This window comes from Hyla sarda, chromosome 4 (genome assembly GCF_029499605.1).
Source record: "Hyla sarda isolate aHylSar1 chromosome 4, aHylSar1.hap1, whole genome shotgun sequence".
NCBI lineage: Eukaryota > Metazoa > Chordata > Amphibia > Anura > Hylidae > Hyla > Hyla sarda.
In genome coordinates this window covers 94,590,492-94,612,583 of record NC_079192.1, presented here as the reverse complement: position 1 = coordinate 94,612,583, position 22,092 = coordinate 94,590,492, and the positions used below count along the sequence as shown (strand labels likewise).

Genomic DNA, 22,092 nt, shown 5'->3' with positions numbered 1-22,092 from the left:
CCAAAGCTGGGAATAGATCCTAAATGAAGGACACTTGTAGAAATAAAAAAAGACTGAGAATTCTCTTTCTAAAATCCATTTTCAGCCTTGAAATGAAAAACTGTATCTAAAAACCTGAACAAGTGAACACACCTTTTCTGCAAGAAGATTATGTTGGCTCATTCACACTGCAGAATTTCTGCCCTGAGATATTCCAGGTGAAGAGTTTATGAAGATTTTATCTGTAGCAGGCACTAGCAGAACAAGCCAGTACTAAGGCTAAGATTCCACTTGGTTTTTTTTCCAGTGTTTTTTTCACTGAAAAAAAACGCCAGTGCAATCTCCTAAGTTTTTTTCTGGCGTTTTTGCATTTAAGTGTAAAATGCTTTATTTTTTTATTTTTATTTATTTTTTTTTTTTAATTTGTTGGGTACCAAAAAAAAAAAGAGGCAGTAGGGATGGGGAAAAAGAAATTTCACGAAATTTTTTATAAAGTGTGTGTGTTTCACTTTTTCTCTCTTTTTTTTAAATTTTTTAGTTAGTACTACTACTACTCCCAGCATGGAGCAGACTGTTCCATGATGGGAGTAGTACATGTACTAATAGACATATCGCCCGGGGGGGGGGTCACTCCTGACCCCCAATGCAATCGTCCATAATACAGCAGAGATGTGGAGCGGCTCTATACAGCGCTCACATCTCTGCTCTGTACTCCGGCCAGTGATGTGAATAGAACATCACTCATTCATATTTTGCGCCCAGAGTGGGGATTGGCCGGATGGTTGCAGCCAATCACCGCTCTCAGAGGGAAATATGAATGAGTGATGTTCTATTCACGTCACTGGCCGGAGTACAGAGCAGAGATGCGAGCGCAGGAGAAAGCCGCTCCGCATCTCTGCAATAGACAGGACGATCGCATCGGGTGTCAGGAGTGACACCTGCTGTGATCTGTCCTTAAATGCAGGTACTACTACTCCCAACATGGAGCACACTATGCTCCATGCTGGGAGCTGTAGTACCTGCATTAATAGACAGATCGCAGCGAGTGTAACTTCTGACACCTGTTGAGATCTGTCTATTAGTGCAGATACTACAGCTCCCAGCATGGAGCAGAGTGCGCTCCATGTTGGGAGCTGTAGTACCTGCAGTTAAGGAAAGATCACAGCGGATGTCACTCCTGACACCTGCTGTGATCCTCCTGTATAATGTATAGATGCGGCCGCTCTTCTATGGTCCCCTGCACTGACGTATCTATACACCTATTCATATTTCCCACAGAGACTTGTGATTGGCTCAAACCATCTGGCCAATCACAACACTCTGTGGGAAATATGAATATGTGTATATATACGTCAGTGCAGGGGACCATAGAAGAGCGGCCGCCCGCATCTATACATTATAAAGGAGGATCGCAACGGAACCGGGGCGATCTGTCAATCAGTACAGGTAACTACTACTCCCATCATGGAACAGTGTGTTTCATGCTGGGAGTAGTACTACCTAAAAAATTAAAAAAAATAAAGAAAAAAAGTGAAAACCACACACACTACATTTTTATTATTGTCGGCTACATTTTTAGTGCCCTGACCGCACACACAAATTGATCCCTGTTTAAAAATGTTGTTATTAAAAAAGATACATTTCATTAAATACAATTTTTTTTACATTACTACTGTATCTTTTTTATTATTATTTTTTTTTAATGGTCCCCTAAGAAATGGTATTAAAAAGGTAACACTATAACTTAATAATAAAAAACGCCAAAGTTAAAACCAACATGGCGTTTTTTTTTACTCCCATAGACTTCTATGTGAGAAAAATGCCACAATTTCAGGGAAAAAAACGCCATAGGCTCAAGATGCTTTGATTTTGCGAAACCACCAAGGAGCTGAAAAAGAGTGAAAAGACGCCAAAAGGATAACAAAAAAAAGCCAAACTGAAAAACCCAAAGTGAAAAAATAATTTTTCTATTTCTCATTGATTTACAGCTAACATCTGGCCACAGCGTTTTTTTGGCCAAAAAAAACTCCATGCGGCAAAATTGGTGAATTCCAGCCTAAGACCTCTCGATAATGTGCTTTCTCCATAGACGGCAATGCATTTCTGAGCAGATTCCACCGAAAGAATGAACATGGAATCCAGAATTTCTGCAGTGGAACATCCGCCACACAAATTCCGAATTTGGTGAATGGTGCAGCAGAATCACACTGAGAACAATGGGAGGCTGCTGCACCGGATTTTCCGCAGCAGAATTCCGTTTAGAAAGTAGTGTAAATAGACTCTAAGGCTAGGTTCAGACTACGGAATTTCCGACAGAAATTCAGACGTAAAATTTCCATCAGAAATTCCGCTTGCTAAAATGTCTAGTGTAGAGAATGGTTTTCCGTTCACAAATTCACACTTCGGAATTTGTGAAGCGGAAAATCCGCTTTGAAAATCCGCTAGAAAATTTCCGCCTGAAGAAAGGGGTTGCTCTTTCTTCAGGCGGAAATCCGAGCGTAACACATAGCAGTCTATAGGAGACTGCAGTGTCCACGCGGTCCTAGCGCCGACTAATTCAGTCGGCGCAGGTGAAACTCGGAGTCTCCAGGCGGAAATTTTCTGCCCGGAGATTCCGTAGTCTGAACCTAGCCTAAGGGCATGTTCACACTGAGGAATTGGAGAGGAATTCTGCTCGCTTTTTCCTCTCCAAATCATTCAGCAGTGAAAACCCCCCATAGAGCTGTGCAGAATTTCTGCCCCTCAGTTCACACTGAGGAATTTCCTCAAGGAGAATTCTGACTAGGAAGTATGTTCCGCTTGAAGAAAGAACATGTTCTCCCATAGAGATCAATGTTAATTTTTTTTTTTTCAGTCAGAATCATTTCCACGCGGAGGAGAAGAGTATAATATATATATATTATCCTCTTTTTTTTCATGCGGAAATGGTGCGGAATTGGCGCGGAATTTCCGCATGAAAAAAAAGAGGATAATATATATATATTATACTCTTCTCCTCCGCTTGAAATTTTCATTTCCGCGTGTGGAATTCCGCTCGAATTCTGCGCCAATTCCGCGCGAAATCTCTGTGAGTTCTTGTGGAAAAGTAACAATATTTTGAGGAAGAAAATTTCTGCTTGATTTCCGCCCCGATTCCTCAGTGTGAACATACCCTAAGGGGGAGATTTATCAAAACCTGTACAGAGGAACAGTTGCCTATTTGCCCATAGCAACCAATCAGATTGCTTCTCTCATTATGTAGAGGCCTTGTCACAAATATAAGAAGGAATCTGATTGGTTGTGATGGGCAACTAGGCAACTTTTCCTCTGCACAGGTTTTGATAAATCCCCCCCTAAGGCTAAGTTTACACTTGTTTTTTTGTTCCTGCGTTTTTTTGTTTTTTTCTTGCGTTTTCTCTGGTGTCTTTGCCTTTCTGTGGAAATTGCATTTTTGGGCCCTTTGGTGTTTTTTAAAGAATTTTGTTGGGTACTAAAAATAAAAGATTTAAATTTAAAAAAAGGGAGCAGTAGAGATGAAAAAAATGTATTAAACGAAATTTATATTTTTTAGAACAAAATTTTTATTTTTAAACAGGGACCAATTTATGTGGGCGGGCAAAGACATAAAAATGTAGCCGGCAATATTAAAAATGTATAAAAGGGCCATTTAATTGTAAAAATAATGTAATTTTTATCATTAATTTTGTGAAAATGTTTATTAGTAATGTATTTTAATTATGTGTTTAATAAAGTGTGTTTTTTTTTTTTTTACTTTTTTAAACTTTTTTTCACATTTTTTAGGTAGTACTACTACTCCCAGCATGGAACAGACTGTTCCATGCTTTGAATAGTAGTACTTGTATTAATAGACAGATGGCCCGGGTGTCACTTCTGACACCTGTTGCGATCCTCCTATATAATCTATAGAAGCCGCTTCTCCGCTCCCCTACACTGTACTCTGTGATGTGACGTTCTCTTCACATCACAGATTCATATTTCCCGCTGAGAGCTATAATTGGCCAGATGGTTCCAGCCAATCACAGCTCTCAGTGGCATATACGAATCAATGATGTGAAGATAACTTCACATCACAGTAGGCAGGGGACCAGAGACATGCGGCCGTACCGCCCGCATCTATAGCTTATACAGGAGTATCGCAGCGGGTGTCAGAAGTGACACCCGCTGTGATCTGTCCTTACCTGCATTAATAGATTTTGTATACGCCTCCTCCACAGCTGCCCTTTCTCGCACAAATTCTGGCAATTCCTTGATGGAAAGCTGCCCATGTTTCATATTGTGGTACAACACTGCAAAGCCAGAATTTTTATCTCCCCAAAAATGGTCCCCGAAATAAAACATCTTGTGAGAAAGCAATGGGCCTAAAGAAGCAGCCTTCACGGTCAGAGCTGGTCAGTCAGCAGTCACAGAGCATATCCAGGTATTTGTGCAGATCCCTTCTCAACATCCTCCACTGACTGGGAAGGAGGAATGATCACTGGCGACAAGTCCAGGCCTCCCGACTCCCGCTGCCCTCTCAGGTGCCGCATCACCCCTCCCCTCTCACAGAGCAACCACCCGAGTATAGTCTCAACATGCTGGGGGAAATTTATCAAAACCTGTCTAGAGGAAAATTTGCTGAGTTGCCCATACCAACCAATCAGATCACTTCTTTCATTTTTCAGAGGCCTTTTCAAAAATAAAAGAAGCAACTTTTCCTCTAGACAGATTTTGATAAATTTCCCACGCTGAATCCACTGGGATGTCACCTTTCTTTGTGGTCTATAGACTTCATCCTTGGCTGCCTCCTTCCCTTGTCTTCTTCCTCTAAGAGTTCCTATGGTTGAAATTTCTCCATCATCTGGCAGAAGACTCGTCACTCCATTTTTCTTGCCACGTATCGTATGACGTCTCAAACGGACAAGAAAAGGAGTTCTCCTCCCGAATTCTCTCCTGATGACAGAGTTATCATCCAAGTATATCCGCTTTAAGGTACCCAGTTATAAACTGGGTCCTCGCTATCTGGGTCCTTATAAAATCAAGAAACGCTTAAATTCCGTGGCCTATTCTCTCCATCTGCCGTCCTCTCTCCGGATCCCAAATTCCTTCCATGTCTCCCTCTTGAAACCAGTCATCCACAACCGCTTTTCTCAAAAAGACATCTCGCCCCCTCCCATCTCTGGTACCTCTGATATTTTTGTTGTTAAAGAAATCTTGGACTCCAAGTTTATCAGAGGAAAACGCTTTTTTCTTGTGGATTGGGAAGGATTCGGTTCGGGGGAGAGGTCTTGGGAGCCACAGGACAATACCCTGAACCGAAGCCTTCTCAGGAAATTTCTGAACTGCGAAAGAGGAGGGGGGAGACGAAAGGGGTGTACTGTAACACCTTGCGCTCTGGCCGCATGCACTGGCCGCGAGCGCATTGTCCCTCTCTCCCCTGTTCCCCGCTGGACTGGGATACGCATCCCGGGACATGCCCACATGCGAATCCCAGCTCGTCACTTACCACGCTCCTCTGCTGCCTCCTCCTCTGCTTCTCAGCTCCAGCGCGCGTGTCCCTATCTCCTAAATTTAAAGGGCCAGTATGCCCATAATTATGTGTTACACCTGAGGCTATTCTATAAGTTCCTGCACCTCCCACTCTTCCCTGCTGGCTCTTCAGTGCCCCTAGCCTGAGATTAAGCTTACCGTACTGTCTATTGCTTGCCTGTGTATAGTGACCCTTCCGCTATGTTATTTGACTACGCATCTTTGCCGCCTGCCTTGACCTTCTGTTAAGTCCCACTAAGCCTCTGCCTCATCCTTCTTTGCCCAGCTACCTGTGTGGTCAAGTCGTATTGGGGGTAGCGACCTGGGTGTTGCCTACCGCAGCAAGCACATCCTGTCTTGCGGCAGGCTTTGGTGAAGACCAGCGGCACCTTCGACTCCGCTCCCTGATACGGCCCGCATCAACAGTTTGACATTGATGGAGTTAGAGTTCAGTCTTTCAATGAATCCTTCCAGCTCATCCAAAGTACACTGCCAAATAATGAGAATGTCAACATAACGCCCCCAAAACTGCACTTTCTCGATGCCAGGTGTAGGATTAGTTAGAAAGATGCCTCTCTCCCACAACCCCAGGAAAAGATTGACATAATGGGGTCACCGGTCTCAAAGTAGACAGTCAAAAGAATGGAAATTGTCTCCATTGCCGTTTCCTGCAGCTGCAGGTAGAGAGTCTCCCGAAATATAAAATAATTATGGGACAAAATGAACAACAATGCCTTCACAAGAAAATTGCACACATTTTGGGTAATTTTGGGTAATGAGCTAGAGGCCAAGAAAAAACTTACCGCCTCAATTCCATCCTGATGCCTAATGGATGTATATAAGCATTCAGCATCACACATAGCAATAATCATGTTGTCTTCCAGTTGTATATTGTAAATTTTTCTCAAAACATCATTGGTATCTTTTAGATGCAATGGCAGGGTTTCCACTAGCGGCAAAAGAAAATGGTCAATATATGTGCACAACGGTTCGCATAAGTTGTTGCACCCAGACACAATGGGACGGCCAGGAGGACATATCGAATTTTTGTGTACCTTAGGTAACAGGTAAATAGATGCAATCATAGGATCATTGGGTAATAAAGCATCTCTCTGTTTTGGGGTCAAGACCTCCATGTCCACTTCATTTTGAAGAAGTGTCAGAAGTTCTGTCCTTTCTCATACATGCAGCGCGGCCATAACACCACGTTTCCCCCTTTGTCAGAGGGTTTAATGATCACGTCTTTTAGGCCTTGAAGTTCTTTCAGGGCCTGTCTGTTTCACAGTCAAATTATTGTTGTATCTAGTTTCACGGATTTGCTCAAGTTCCCTGGTAACCAATTTTACAAAAAGGTAAATTTCTGGGTACATCGAGGTAGTTGGGAATTTTTTAGACTTCGGTAGTAGTGTAGATGGAAACCTACCTTCCTGTGATGTTGATTGGTCGGATTCCTGCTCTTCCTGCTCTATTTAGAATGTATATATAGTTTTTATCTATGTATTACATTTATATATTTATATATGCACAATCTGTATTGTTCCTATGACTATGCTGCCTCATATGTGCTGCCGCAGGATAACTGTTCCCCCTACACATTATTTACCTATGATACTGTCCGCCATTGAATTCTTCCTGTTATGTAAATCAGCATTATTACTGTGTACAGCCTAACAACAATGTATGCACACCCGGTGGACATATTCTTTTGTCTGCAGTCGGCCATTTTGCCATGGCCGGTCAGTCCGTTATGATATACGCCATTTCCGGCTGACTCCTTCCGGCGTCTCCTCCACATGCGGCAGCAAACAGCCCACTCCTGGACAAAGCCCCCTGGGCGAAACGCGTCGGAGGTCTGGTGGGTCACCGGGGAACGAGGGGTCTCCACATACCTGTTATCTGCTACCTTTTATTCTTTATTCAATCAGGGCACCATCCCCTTTCCTTTTGTACTTATTGCTCACTGTGCACTTTTTTGTATGATTGCAGTATCTATATATTATCATTTAGTCTTGGCACACATTGCTATGTTGGACTATAATTGTCATTTTGGTAGCTGGCCATGATTTATTATTATTGCTATGCAGCCATTATTGTGTTTGGATTTGTATCCCTCCCTTCCCTGGCCCCCACCTTTTTCTATGTCTATACCTCTTATTTTTTTACTTGTTTTTGAACTATTTCCACAATAAAGAATATATTTTTGTACATGGTCCTGTTTTTGAGTGGTCTTTAAAGGGGTTATCCAGGAAAAAACTTTTTTTTTCTATATCAACTGGCTCCAGAAAGTTAAACAGATTTGTAAATTACTTATATTAAAAAATCTCAATCCTTTCAGTACTTATGAGCTTCTGAAGTGAAGGTTGTTCTTTTCTGTCCAAGTGCTCTCTGATGACATGTGTCTCGGGAACCGCCCAGTTTAGAAGAGGTCGGCTATGGGGATTTGCTTCTAAACTGGGCGGTTCCTGAGACACGTCATCAGAGAGCACTTAGACAGAAAATAACTACCTTAACTTCAGAAGCTCATAAGTACTGAAAGGATTGAGATTTTTTCATATAAGTAATTTACAAATCTGTTTAACTTTCTAGAGCCAGTTGATATATAAAAAAAAGTTTTTTCCTGGATAACCCCTTAACGATGCAGGACGTATATTTACGTCCTGCGCCGGCTCCCGCGATATGAAGCGGGATCGCGCCGCGAACCCGCATCATATCGCGTCGGTCCCGGCGCTCATCAACGGCCGGGACCCGCGGCTAATACCACACATCGCCGATCGCGGCGATGTGCGGTATTAACCCTTTAGAAGCGGCGGTCAAAGCTGACCGCTGCTTCTAAAGTGAAAGTGACCCGGCTGCTCAGTCGGGCTGTTCGGGACCGCCGCGGTGAAATCGTGGCTTCCCGAACAGCTTGCAGGACACCGGGAGGGCCCTTACCTGCCTCCTCGGTGTCCGATCGGCGAATGACTGCTCCGTGCCTGAGATCCAGGCAAGAGCAGTCAAGCGCCGATAACGCTGATCACAGGCGTGTTAATACACGCCAGTGATCAGCATAGGAGATCAGTGTGTGCAGTGTTATAGGTCCCTATGGACTAAGATCTACCACTATATACTAAGATCTACCACTATATGGTCAATGTATGTGGGAATATTGGTCTTTCGCATAGTGGATTTTAACAATTTAACGGTATCAGTCAGTGCTAGTCATAGTGTGGTACTATTATTTGTTCCTTACTGTTAACACACATATTTTATTTTGACATTTTGAAGGTGCTGACTTTTTTTTTACACTGTTATTATTGGTCTCAGTATACAGGATTTGGTCAGTAACAGTATGATGCATATATGTATGTATATTACATATATATTCTTGATTTTCTTTTTACTTAGCAAGGAAGATGTTTTTTTTTTCTTTTTTAAACTATCTGTGCGATCTCAGCATGTACAGGCTGCTTGACAGTGATGGAAGTGTGGTTGCAGCAATCACAGTGTACAGTTGCCTGCTGGTATTAGTGAGAATATTGAAGGAGGTGGCTTGACTATTGGATCTATCCCCTGGTGTTTTGGAGATCTAGCAACGCTTAAAAGACTAAAAAAAAAAAAAACATATATAATGACCCCACAACACCCATATCTATGTTGAGTATGCGACCAAGTATTGTAGGTACAGCTCTCCCTCTCGCCCACACCACAGCACGGACAAGACCGGACCCAAGTCTCGGATATATGTAGAAAACAAGGCAAAGTCCAGCGTAGTTTTTCAAGCAATTCAGGTAAGTTTATTCAGCAATCAGCCAACATGGGTGACAGGTGACGCGTCATAGCATGACTAAGGCTGCATATTGTGTCCAAAACGCGTCACCTGTCACCCATGTTGGCTGATTGCTGAATAAACTTACCTGCATTGCTTGAAAAACTACGCTGGACTTTGCCTTGTTTAATACATATGTTGAGTATGGTATCAAGTTACAATAGTGCAGGAGAGACCATTGTATGTTGAAAATATTGTAACCTGAGAGATCGTTGTATTGAATTAATGGCCCATGCCAGTATTGTGTTTTATCTTTTTATTGTGCTTACTTATCTTGCTGTATTTGCATTGATGCACTTGTATTACCACTTGGGCCAGGGTGTTTTATTATAAGTGACAGGTACACTTTAATGTTTAAGCAACCCATTAAAATAAGCTACATGAACCCTGCCATGACCTGCAGTTAAAGCATTACTGTCAATTATATAAACTTTTGACATGTTATCCTGAGACCTGCTGCAATTGTGAGTTATAAATTGGTGAAGCACACGGAAGTGCACTTCACTCCCCAGCCTGCTGCCAGATCCGATTAATATGCTCTATTATAGTCTATTGAGTGTAATCTGACCTGATAATAGATCACAATAGCAGTGGGTTACAGGGATGAGACCTGGGCCGATCTGAACTTTTGATATGTATGAAAGACATGTCAAAAGTTTATATAAATGACAGTAAGGCTAAGTTTCCACTTGTTTATTTTGTGGAAAAACGGAGAAAAATGCCAAATCTGCCGCATGGCGTTTTTTCGAACAAAAAACGTTGCGGACAGATTTTAGCTGTAAATCAATGAGAAATCGCAAAATTCTTTTTCCACTTGGTGTTTTTCAGTTTTGCGTTTTTTTAATCCTTTTGCCATTTTTTCACTCTTTTTTAGCTCCTTGGTGGTTTCCAAAGTCGCAGCATGTTGAGCTAATGGCGTTTTTTTTTTCCCTGAAATCATGCCGTTTTTCTCCCATAGAAGTCTATGGGAGTACAAAAACGGCAAGAAAAACTACATTAGGGTTTCAACTTTGGCGTTTATGCAGGCGGTTTTTATTCTTTTTTGGACTTTAGAGATCAAAAAAGTGATGGAGATACCTTTTTTAATAAAATTTCGTGGGGTACCAATAAAAAATGTATAAATAAAGATACAGTAGTAATGGAAAAATTGTATCTAATGAAATTTATCTTTTTTATAACAACATTTTTATACATTTTTAAAACAGGGATCAATTTATGTGTGCGGGCAGGACACTAAAAATGTAGCCGACAATAATAAAAATGTAGTATGTGTGTGTTTTTCACTTTCTTTCTTTCTTACTTTTTTACATTTTTTTAGGTAGTACTACTACTCCCAGCATGGAACACACTGTTCCATCATGGGAGTAGTAGTACCTGTACTAATTGACAGATCGTCCCAGGTCTGTTTTGATCCTCCTGTATACTGTATAGATGCGGTCGGCCTCTCTTCTATGGTCCCCTACACTGCCCTATATATACACCTATTCATATTTCCCACAGAGAGCTGTGATTGGTCAGATGGTTCCAGCCAATCTCAACTCTCTGGGAAATATGAATAGGTGTATATATACGTCAGTGTAGGGGACCATATAAGAGCGGCTGGCCACATCTATACATTATTCAGGAGGATCACAGCGGGTGTCAGGAGTGACATCCGCTGTGATCTTTCCTTAACTGCAGGTACTACTGCTCCCAATATGGAGTACACTCTGCTTCATGCTGGAACCTGTAGTACCTGCATTAATAGACAGATCGCAACAGGTGTCAGAATTTACACTCGCTGCGATCTGTCTAATAATGCAGGTACTACAGCTCCCAGCGTGGAGAAAAGTGTGCTCCGTGTTGGGAGTAGTAGTACCTGTAATTAAGGACAGATCACAGCGGGTGTCACTCCTGACACCCGATGCGATCTTCCTATCTATTGCAGAGATGGGGAGCGGCTTTCTCCTGCGCTCCGCATCTCTGCTCTGTACTCCGGCCACTGATGTGAATAGAACATCACTCATTCAAATTTCCCTGCAGCTGTGATTGGCTGCAACCATCTGGCCAATCCCCAATCTGGGCGGAAAATATGAATGAGTGATGTGAATTTCTATTCACATCATTGGCCAGCCGGAGTACAGAACAGAGATGTGAGTGCTGTATGGAGCTGCTCCGCATCTCTGCTATATTATGGACGATCAAATCGGGTGTCACGACTGACACCCAGGGCGATATGTCTATTAGTACAGGTACTGCTACTCCCATTTTCTTTACTGAGAGAGTAGTGGATGCATGGAATAGCCTTCCTGCAGAAGTGGTTGTTACAAATACAGTGAAGCAGTTTAAACATGCATGGGATAAGCATAAGGCTATCCCTCATATAAGATAGGGCCAGGGACTATTGATAGGATTCAGATTATTGGGCAGACTAGATGGGCCAAATGGTTCTTATCTGCTGACACATTCTATGTTTCTATGTTTCATCGTTGAACAGTCTGTTCCATGTTGGGAGTAGTAGTACTACCTAAAAAAATGTAAAAAACTGAGAAAAAAGTGAAACACAAACACTTTATTCGAAATGAATAAAAATTTCGTTATAAAAAATATAAATTTCGTTAAAAAAAATTTTTTCCCCATCACTACTGCATCCTTTTTTTTTTTTGGTGCCCAGCTAATTTTGGGTACCAAAAAAGATGCCAAAGGGGCCAAAAATGCAATTTCCACTGTAAGGCAAAAACGCCAGAAAAAACGCAAGAAAAAAATGCCAAACACAGAAAAATGCTGTGGCATTTTTTTCTGGCGTTTTTTTCTCTCGTTTTTTGGAGCCACAAAAATAACAAGTAGAAACTTAGCCTAACACTTTGAGAGAATAACTCATATGGGCCAGGAAAGTTTTTTGATCAAATCTTCTTCAGAGAAAATTTTTTTTGACTTCTTTTACAGATACTTTAAAATAATGTCATCAAACATTGCGGTCATCTTCCATTATGAACTCACCTCCAGTGGGTCATCCGTACCCCTAACTTCAAAGCAGAGACCCTAAGGAAACGCCTGTGTATGAAGTACCACGTAACATGGAGTAAAATATACAGGTATGATATTCCACCGAACAGAACTGTTGCCAATACATCTCCATTTAAGAGAATTAGGCCAGTTTTACCCTACGATTACAATTTACTTTTTACATCTGTATTATGGCCACATGTTTTGGCCCATTCATGAGTCTAGAGACCTGAACTGACAGTATCATAGATCACACAATGCTGTAAGCCCAGGTCATTAGAACCCAAAAATGCTACTGTATTACACTCATGTGAAAGGCTGTGTTGCGGTTCCTTCATAGTCAAGGGCACCATTGGTACTTTGTAGTAAAGAATCTTCATGGTCTACAGCACCAAGCATTGATATATTCGGTCAGACAGTTGTGACATAGCCTTGCCAAAATGGTCTATAGTGGGGAAAACCCTCAACTGGAATATCCCTTCTGTAAAGGAAGTCCACTCAGGGTTACCTGCTGAAACCCCTAAAAAGTAGCTATTCTTGAAAGGGAAGCTGATACATATTTTCACGCAGACACTATAGGAACAGAGCACCAATTCAAATGACTAGGTTACCATGTAATACATTGCTAAGCCATTGGTCCAGCATGAGATTTCCTTTTGTAGTGGTTCTTCTGCGCGACTAAGGCTCTCTTCTCTGAATGTCAGGGTCAAAAAGGCAATTGCAAATAAAAGTGGATAAGCACACAATAGGGCAAAAACACAATATGCAAATGAATCTCGGTGCTAGAAAGGACTATGGAGATTAAAGGTATGCCCAGAATTCTGATGACTAGCCCTATCTCATCATGTGCTTATTTATACCCATGGTTTTCCTGTTAAAAGGTCCGCCTAAAAAAAAAATTCATGCTGCTATTTACTTCTATGTTGTTATCAGCAGTAATATCCTAAATATACTGATTGTATCTTACGAACAAGCCAGCGATGCGAGCCTGTCTGTGCTAAGCATACATTTTATGCACTTTAATAACGAAGATTTTTGCACATGAATACTGGTGAGTGCCATCTACTTTTTCTATATATGTGGACTACACATGTACTGTTGGGGAGATTTAGCAAAACCTGTGCAGAGGAAAAGTCGCTGAGTCGCCCATAGCAACCAATCAGATCGCTTCTTTCATTTTTGAAAAAGGCCTCTGAAAAGTGAAAGAAGCGATCTGATTGGATGCTATGGGCAACTTAGCAACTTTTCCTCAGGACAGGTTTTGATAAATCTTCCCCTATTTTTCTGGAAATAGACCACCCTGTACCTGTATGAATTTGAGTGTTACTCATGACTGTCTGCAGGCTCATTGGAGAGCATTACCCTCTGTTCCCTGTGGTCTGAACTGCTGTGATGATATTCTACCTTGCCTGTTTGTAGTAATAACCTTAAAACAGTCTCAAAATCGTTGTAAATGTCGCCATCAAATCTTACTCATAGAGCCCTTATAAGCAGCACACCACCCCAACTCGCATTTCAAGTACAGATTGCTTCCTCAGGGGGCATTATCTAAGGATAGAGGATAAGATGTCTGATTGCGGGGGCCTGCCTCTTGGACCCCCCTACGATTTCCTTGCAGCATCTGCATTCTATGTCGGGCTGTTGTCCAGCCTTGGAAACCTCTGTGTGTCTGGGACTGGAGACGTGACACCATGTCACACCCCTCATGATGTCACGCCATGTCCCCTCCATTCATGTCTATTGCGTATGTAATGTACGTAGAGCAGTCTCCTGCTCCTGTATGCACACTACGCAAATAGCGTACGTAATTTAGTACAGGAGTGTAGACTTACGCTGGAAACCATGTAATGATGTCATTTCATCATGCAGCCTGCCAGAGAAGTCCGGCGCCGCTCTAGAGGATCCAGGGAGCCCAATATTAGTGCAGGATCGGCAGAAAGGTGAGTTGGATTTTTTATTTATTTTTTGTCCTTTTTTTTTTTTTGTAAGAGGACATCTTGGGGCGTTACCAACCTGTGGGCATTACTTACCTGAGGGCACTACCTACTGTGGGCATGACCTAATACCTTTGTGGTGTCCCGGTACCGCATCTTATACGGTACCTATGTATGTGTGGGTCCCCATAGCCAGAGTCCCTTGGAAGTAGGGATCCCTGTTTTGTAGCCTACCCCTTGTTGCCTCTATTCCAACTAATAGCCTAGTAATTTATGTAAGGTTGATGTAAATATAGTAATATATATATGTAAATAAATAGTTAATTACCGGTTCCATAGCGTTGCAGGACCTGCGGGTCACGTGACTAGGTAAACTCTATGGTATTCTGCTTAAGGACCTTTGGAGGCCCTGTGACGTATGCAATCCCATTAATCTGTGTAATGGTGAGTGACAGATGTTCGGACCAATCGGATTCACCCCGCCCCCTGCCCATATAAGGGAGCAGCAGCCATCTTTTCTCTCTCTTGTTCCTGGGCTGTAAAACGAGAAGGATCTGCGCAGCAACTATCGCAGTGAGTTAGGCCCGAGCCTTGCGGCAACGGCTGAATAATTCAGAATAGAGAGTGTATCAATCCCCAGACACTCTGCAGCATCACCGGACCTAATATAACCCCTAAATCCGGACGGATCTGCAAATATCTACCCTAAATTCAGAGACTTTCTAAATAGCTCAAGGTCCGCAACAACGGTCTGTCACTAAGCAATTTAAGGACTGTTTGCATGAGACTGTTACTGTACCATGGATGTGTCGCAAGCACTTAAGTAAAGTTTTCAAGTTCAATCTCCTTGTGGACCTTCAGTCATTTCATGCACCTATCGTTACTGGGAAGGGCGGTGATAGGCCGGAGCATAAACTCAGCATACCAGCCCTCAGCCTGGCGTCACAAACTATAGGGTTAACATTAACCCCTCATATACCAGTACCATACCACCACTACCATACACCCCCCAAGGGCTACCACAAAGCCTTTTTGGCGTTGCACGAATAGGATTCGGGTGTGTGCCTACTATTGCCACTAGTGAAAGTGTACTCCCCCCCCCCCCCCACAGAACGCAAACTTTATTCATGCGTTGCTGTGTACAAAAGCGGTGCTTGTGGGGCACCATACAAGGGGGCCAAGAGAAAAGTAAGGGGGGAGGCGAAGATTTGTCTACAGTTGAAATGTGTAAACTGCGCAACGAGTTCGTGCTACGATCCTCTGGTCCGGTCGGCACAGGCGGAGCCGAACTGCTGCCGGAAAAGCGTGCGAAGAAAGCCTGCACTGCGCCCCGCCCTGCCCCTGGGCGTGGACGCCAAGTTGCTGTATCCCAGCCCAAAGGGAACTCAGAGATGCAGCGCCATTTTGGAGAAGCCCACTATAAAAGACGCCACACAGAACAACCTCTTCAGTCTGCAGAGAGAGCCGGAGAGTACAGACATGGCGGAGAGCAGCGTTCCACGTGGTCAAGTTGGCAAAATGGCGCCAGAAACACAAAGTTGTGGCAGTCGCAGCCCAACTTTTTCAAGAGCTTGCTGACCCTCTGCAGCGGTTGTCATTAGATGAAGAGGGGGCCTGCAAACTTCCCCCACCGCCTGATGATGACAACGATTGGCCAGAGACACCTTCAGCGAACAGTGCAGGGACACCTGGAGGTGCGTCACCGGTGAGATTGTCCCCTCATCACAGAACCTTGGGCTCGTGGGCCGAGATCCCGTCAGAGGAGTCTGCTGTGAGTACCCCGCCAGAGGTGGCCTATTCTTCCTCCTCCAGCCCTGAGGTCATTCCTCGATCAAGCTTGTCAAGTGCACGACCGTGCTCACCAAAGCTGCCGCAATGGGTGTTCGGAGATGAGCCGGAGCTGATCGAGTACATGCACAGAGTACTTCAACCTTTACCTGGGAAGCCACTCCAACCAATCCCAACTGCAAAAAGATAAAGGGCACGTCAAGAAGCCGAGCTGGCCCAATTGATGGAAAAGTTAAAGGCCCGATACAAAGAACTCTATGCTCCCAAGCATGTGCATTTGCCTTATGAAGAAAGAGTGCGGTACCAAGACAATACCAAAGAAATGGAGGCATTGTACATCCGTAAATGGGATCACCCCCGAGAAGGGGAGGAGCCATTAGAAAGGAGAAGAGCAACTGTGGCCAAGTTCGACAAGGTCAGAGGTTATGGGACACTCCTTAACTGCCACACTGAGCAGACCATCCTTGTAGGTCGGCAAGCAGTGCAAAGGCCATATCTCCATAAGAAGTTCTACACCTTGGAGGTGGGTGAAATTGTGGAGTACACCCCCGTCCAGAGCCTTCGTGGAGAATGGGCTGCGGTGGTCACAGGTCAACAACCCCAACACGGCTTCCTTTCAAATGTTTCCCGTCAACAGATTGGGAGTCCGATCCCTTCAACTTGAGGCCGACGAGGTCTGCTCCTAAAGCCTCCACCAGCGTACCCAAGGAGGAGGAGCCTAAAGAGTCAGGTTCATCATCTTTTATGTACAGTAAAGAGTCAAGTTCATCATCTTCTTCATACCGTCGAGAGTCGAGTTCTGCACAGGGTGAAAAAACAGGCCAAAGTTGCGGCCACCCAAGTTGGTACCTAGACCCTCTCGTAGCAGTGAGAGAGTATCTAACCCTGGGGTACCCACAGATGTACCAAGGCCCTCTCAGAGCAGTGAGAGTTTGCCAGTTCCTAAGGTACCAACGAAAGGGTCATGGGTTGCTCCTAATTTGGAGATGGTGCTCAAACCCTATTGCCCCACTGTGATCCCGGCTAGTAAGCCTATAACCCCTTCTCAAGCTGCTTTCCACCACTCTATCCTCACCAATGTGGTGTGGCAAAGCTATGTTAAGTCTAATCCTGCCCCTGATGTTGGCAGATATAGGGGAACCAAGAGAGGCACTACAAGAGTAAAAAAGAACATCTTCTAAAGAGACTCTAAAGTAATGTCATATTGTTTTTCTGTCTAACCATTTTGTCTTACAGCAACCAAGTTCAAGAATTGTGCCTAGCAGGACTGTGCTAAGTTGTTCCAGTTCAAAGTTCAGCAACGTAACCACTAAGCTTGTGCCTGACTATTAGGTCAAGAGACTCCTAGCTTGTAGGAGATTTATTAGGACTGTACCCGGCTGATTTGTGGTAAGGCCGTGTTTACCTTTCCCTTCCTATGAACTCCTAGTGTAGGTGGACTGCTGATCCTTACACGTCTGCTTTATGTATATACCAGCCGCGTCATAAGAACTCTTATGATAAATGTTGCACTTATCGGGTGAATGCATCTGAAACATGTTGGAGTGTTGATAAATGTATCGTAAATATGTATATGGTTCTGTACACAGGAAGGTATCCTCGTGTCTGTGTACATAAGTAGTAAGTAAAGGTGGTACATAAGAAAATAGTCTAACGTCTATGTACATAAAAAGTAAGTCAGAGCTGTACACAGAAAATATCAACGTACTGCACGTGTACACTCAACACTAAAAACACAACTAATTCTTGTACATATAAATGTATAAAATGATAGAAGTGTTTAGTAGGTAGCTTCACAGGGGACACCTCGGCTCCTATGAGGGAAGTATTATTGCTGTCGCCCATCGCTAGCATGTTTCTCAACAAAAAATAGTAGGGAGGATTCCCTCTTAAAATAGTACTTGAACTCATAGTACCCTAGATTACTCACTTAAATGTACTACTTCAAATTTTTCTAGTACATAAATCAAAATAAATGTCTCACTTAAAGAAAACACTTAGGAATTGTAGCATGTTGATACCTAATTCCTGCCACTGTTAGGTACACTTCTTCTCTTCTTCATTCATTGCGTGTGTGAGATTCTCTGCCTGGCCAGTAGGTGCTCTTGCAAATACAAAAACAAACACGTAATTCTAAGAATAACCTAGTAGGTTGTTTTGAAAGTGCTCTAGGGATAAGTAGCGTGTAGCCGATAGACCCTAGCAGCCATCCTTATGTGACCTAGCTTCCGGCTAGCCAGTAAACCTTTCGTGTACTAACTAACAGGTAACTTATTGTTGGCAAATAGAATGTGTGAGATAATACAAATGCCTAGTCAGCTTGAAGCTAATTTTATAGAAAGCTGTACTAATGTCTAGTTAGCCTTATGTATAGAAGTATGTGCTAATGTTCAGTTTAGCCTCATAGAAATGTATAGAGAGCTAATAAAGTGTCTTAGGAGTTAGCAACTACCTGTCAGATAGCTGCCTAATTGTCTAGTAAGCTTCAAATGTATAATAAGTTTGATAAAGTTGTATAGGAAGCTAGAAACTAAAGGATAGATAGCTTCTTTAAATGTCTAGATAGCATTAAATGTCTAGATAGCATTAAAATGTCTAGATAGATTTCTAATTGCCTAATCCGGATACTGGGAAAGATATCAAAAGAATGTAAATGTGTTTAGTCTACTTAGGATGTATAGCAAATGTACAGATCATCCTGTTCCATAGCATCCTGTTCTAGTCCTAGTCCCTCTGTCTCATGGGACAGACGTCGAGGCCGACTTATCTTAAGTAAGGGGGTTTGTGGTGTCCCGGTACCTCATCTTATACGGTACCTATGTATGTATGGGTCCCCATAGCCAGAGTCCCTAGGACGTAGGGATCCCTGTTGTGTAGCCTACCCCTTGTCACCTCTATTCCAACTAATAGCCTAGTAATTTATGTAAGGTTGATGTAAATATAGTAATATATATGTGTAAATAAATAGTTAATTACCGGTTCCATAGCTTTGCAGGACCTGCGGGTCACGTGACTAGGTAAACTCTATGGTATTCTGCTTAAGGACCTTTGGAGGCCCTGTGACGTATGCAATCCCATTACTCTGTGTAATGGTGAGTGACAGATGTTCGGACCAATCGGATTCACCCCACCCCCTGCCCATATAAGGGAGCGGCGGCCATCTTTTCTCTCTCTTGTTCCTGGGCTGTCAAACGAGAAGGATCTGCGCAGCAACTATCGCAGTGAGTTAGGCCCGAGCCTTGCGGCAACAGCTGAGTAATTCAGAATAGAGAGTGTATCAATCCCCAGACACTCTGCAGCATCACCGGACCTAATATAACCGCTAAATCCGGACGGATCTGCAAATATCTACCCTAAATTCAGAGACTTTCTAAATAGCTCAAGGGCCGCAACAACTGTCAGTCACTAAGCAATTTAACCCCTTAAGGACACAGGGCGTATCCATACGCCCCCGTTTCCAAGTCCGCTAGCCGGAGGGGAGCCGGTGCCGGATGCCTGCTGAAATTGTTCAGCAGGCATCCCGGCATATCGCCCAGGGGGGGTCAGATGACAATTCAGCCCAGCGAATACCCCTTAAGGGGTTAAGGACTGTTTGCATGAGACTGTTACTGTACCCTGGATGTGTCGCAAGCACTTAAGTTTTCAAGTTCAATCTCCTTGTGGACCTTCAGTCATTTCATGCGCCTATCGTTACTGGGAAGGGCAGCGATAGGCCGGAGCATTACCTCCGCATACCAGCCCTCAGCCTGGCGTCACGAACTATAGGGCTAACATTAACCCCTCATATACCGGTACCATACCACCCCTACCATACACCCCCCAAGGGCTACCACACCTTCATATTGGGGAACTACCTACCTAGCTAGGGGCATTACCTATCACCTACCTACATATGGCATTATCTGATACCAACCTGGGGGCATTACCTACAACCTACCTACTGGGGGCATTACCGACCTACTGAGGTCTTGTACCTTAGAGAGGGGACTCGATACCTACCTACTGGGGACATTACCTATTAGGGGAGGGGAAATTGCCTACCCACCATCACCCAATCCCCCTACCCTTCCCCCCAACACACCTACCTACTTCCTTTTACTGCAAGGCACCTAGAAGGGCATTATTTTGGAGCTGATAGGGAACAGGAGGGCGATGTGCTGAAAAAGTGTGTAGTCGAAAATGTTTGTTGTCTGGCAGATTCTATGGAGGCAAATTGTGGTTGGAAGAAGACTTCATGATGGTCTAAGCAAGACAGAGAAGAAAAGGAAAGAGAAAAACTTCAAGAAGATGCCTTATGTGGGTCAGTAGATGTAACTGTACTCTAATCACTTATACGGTCGGCAGTGCATGTGTAGAGTCAGGGTCAACACCATATGGGCATTGTATGGGGCATATTGTTCTGCGTTCAGTGGTTTCTATACAGTCACTATGTGGGGGGAATGGTAGTGGTTGTGGTGTGGAGTATTATTCTCCCTTGTGTACTGCTATTATTGGTGATATTAGTCTCAGTATTTGGTCAGTAACAGTATGAAGGTAATATGTATGGTGAGAATATTCCTCCTTGTATACTAGTATTATTGATAATATTGGTATTGATAATGTTGGTATACAGGATTTGGTTACTAACAGTATGGCGGTAATAGATAGGTATGGTGATATTTCCCTCCTCCTTCCTCATTAAACTAAATGGCTCTTGTTATTCTTTTCCTGTGTTTTTAACATATTTTCCTTCATAAACGATGGGGAACATAGGAGAGCTGGCGGCGGGGGGGGGGGGGGGCTGTGAAAGGGGGCCCACATTTCTAAAAAAAAATTATAAGAAGAATATAAGAAGAAAAATATGAAATGAAAATATGCTGGCAATTAAATCTATAAAATGTGTTTTTTTACAGACAAAAAGTCTAAAAGTATAATTTGCACCTTTTCTTTGTTCTGGGTGCACTCCGGGTTTTGGATTGCAAATCCTGGTGCAAAATACTGACCCCAATAAGCTGTGTGAAAAATGTCTTAGGTGTTGAAGTACCTAAATTCTTTCTGTTTTTTTTTTTTTTTTTAACCTTTCATCTGTTGTAAAGGAGTGTCTGGTAATGAACCATTATCGGCAACTCTATGAAAGGATAAAATAAAAGACTAAGAGTCCACACCTAGAGAAAAAATGTCTGTAAAATATAGTTCATTTGCTAAATTATTAACTTTATGGTACTCAAAGGGATGATGGGTGTTTTTGTGCAGACCTGAAAACCTACATAAGAGACCAACCTACCCCACACTAACAAAACAACACAAGGGTAAACCAAGATACAGCAATCTGTGACCCCAGTCCAATAATATAAAAAAACATGATTACTATTAATATAGCAAATATAGTTTATAGATGCCCAAAAAAGCATAAATATCTCAGTTAAAAAACATAGAAACATAGTGTGTCAGCAGATAAGAACTTGTCCCTATCTTATATGAAGGATAGCCTTATGCTTATCCCATGCATGCTTAAACTCCTCACTGTATTTGTAGCTACCACTTCAGCAGGAAGGCTATTCCATGCATCCACTACTCTCTCAGTAAAGTAATACTTCCTGATATTACTGCATAAACCTTTGCCCCTCTAATATAAAACTATGTCTTCTTGTGGTAGTGTTTCCTCTTTTTTCTGATATACAAATTCAAATACAATACAATCTTTTTGGCACAGAGGGAAATGTTAGTATGGGGATTTACTACGAAGACAAATAGGTCTACACTGATGCATTTCTGAAAATTTCCTGTTAGATATATATTTCCTAATTCCCTTTACATGCATTTTTTGTTTGCCCTGTGGCCCTTGGTTACGACTAGAGATTAGCGAAATTATAGTAAATTCGATTCGTCACGAACTTCTCGGCTCGGCAGTTGATGACTTATCCTGCATAAATTAGTTCAGCTTTCAGGTGCTCCCGTGGGCTGGAAAAGGTGGATACAGTCCTAGGAGACTCTTTCCTAGGACTGTATCCACCTTTTCCAGCCCACCAGAGCACCTGAAAGCTGAACTAATTTATGCAGGATAAGTCATCAACTGCCGAGCCGAGAAGTTCGTGACGAATCAAATTTACTGTAAGT

At 42.9% G+C, this 22,092-nt stretch overlaps 1 protein-coding gene across 2 annotated transcripts in view; it reads left to right on the top strand.

The window, feature by feature from the left end:
* Nucleotides 1-22,092, top strand: part of PAQR5 (progestin and adipoQ receptor family member 5) — a 91,958-nt gene that overhangs the window by 14,297 nt on the left and 55,569 nt on the right. For both annotated transcript variants that reach the window (XM_056571611.1, XM_056571610.1), the window contains exon 2: nt 12,215-12,363. The gene's annotated coding sequence lies outside the window, so the exon portion shown is untranslated. The remainder of the gene's footprint in view (nt 1-12,214; nt 12,364-22,092) is intronic.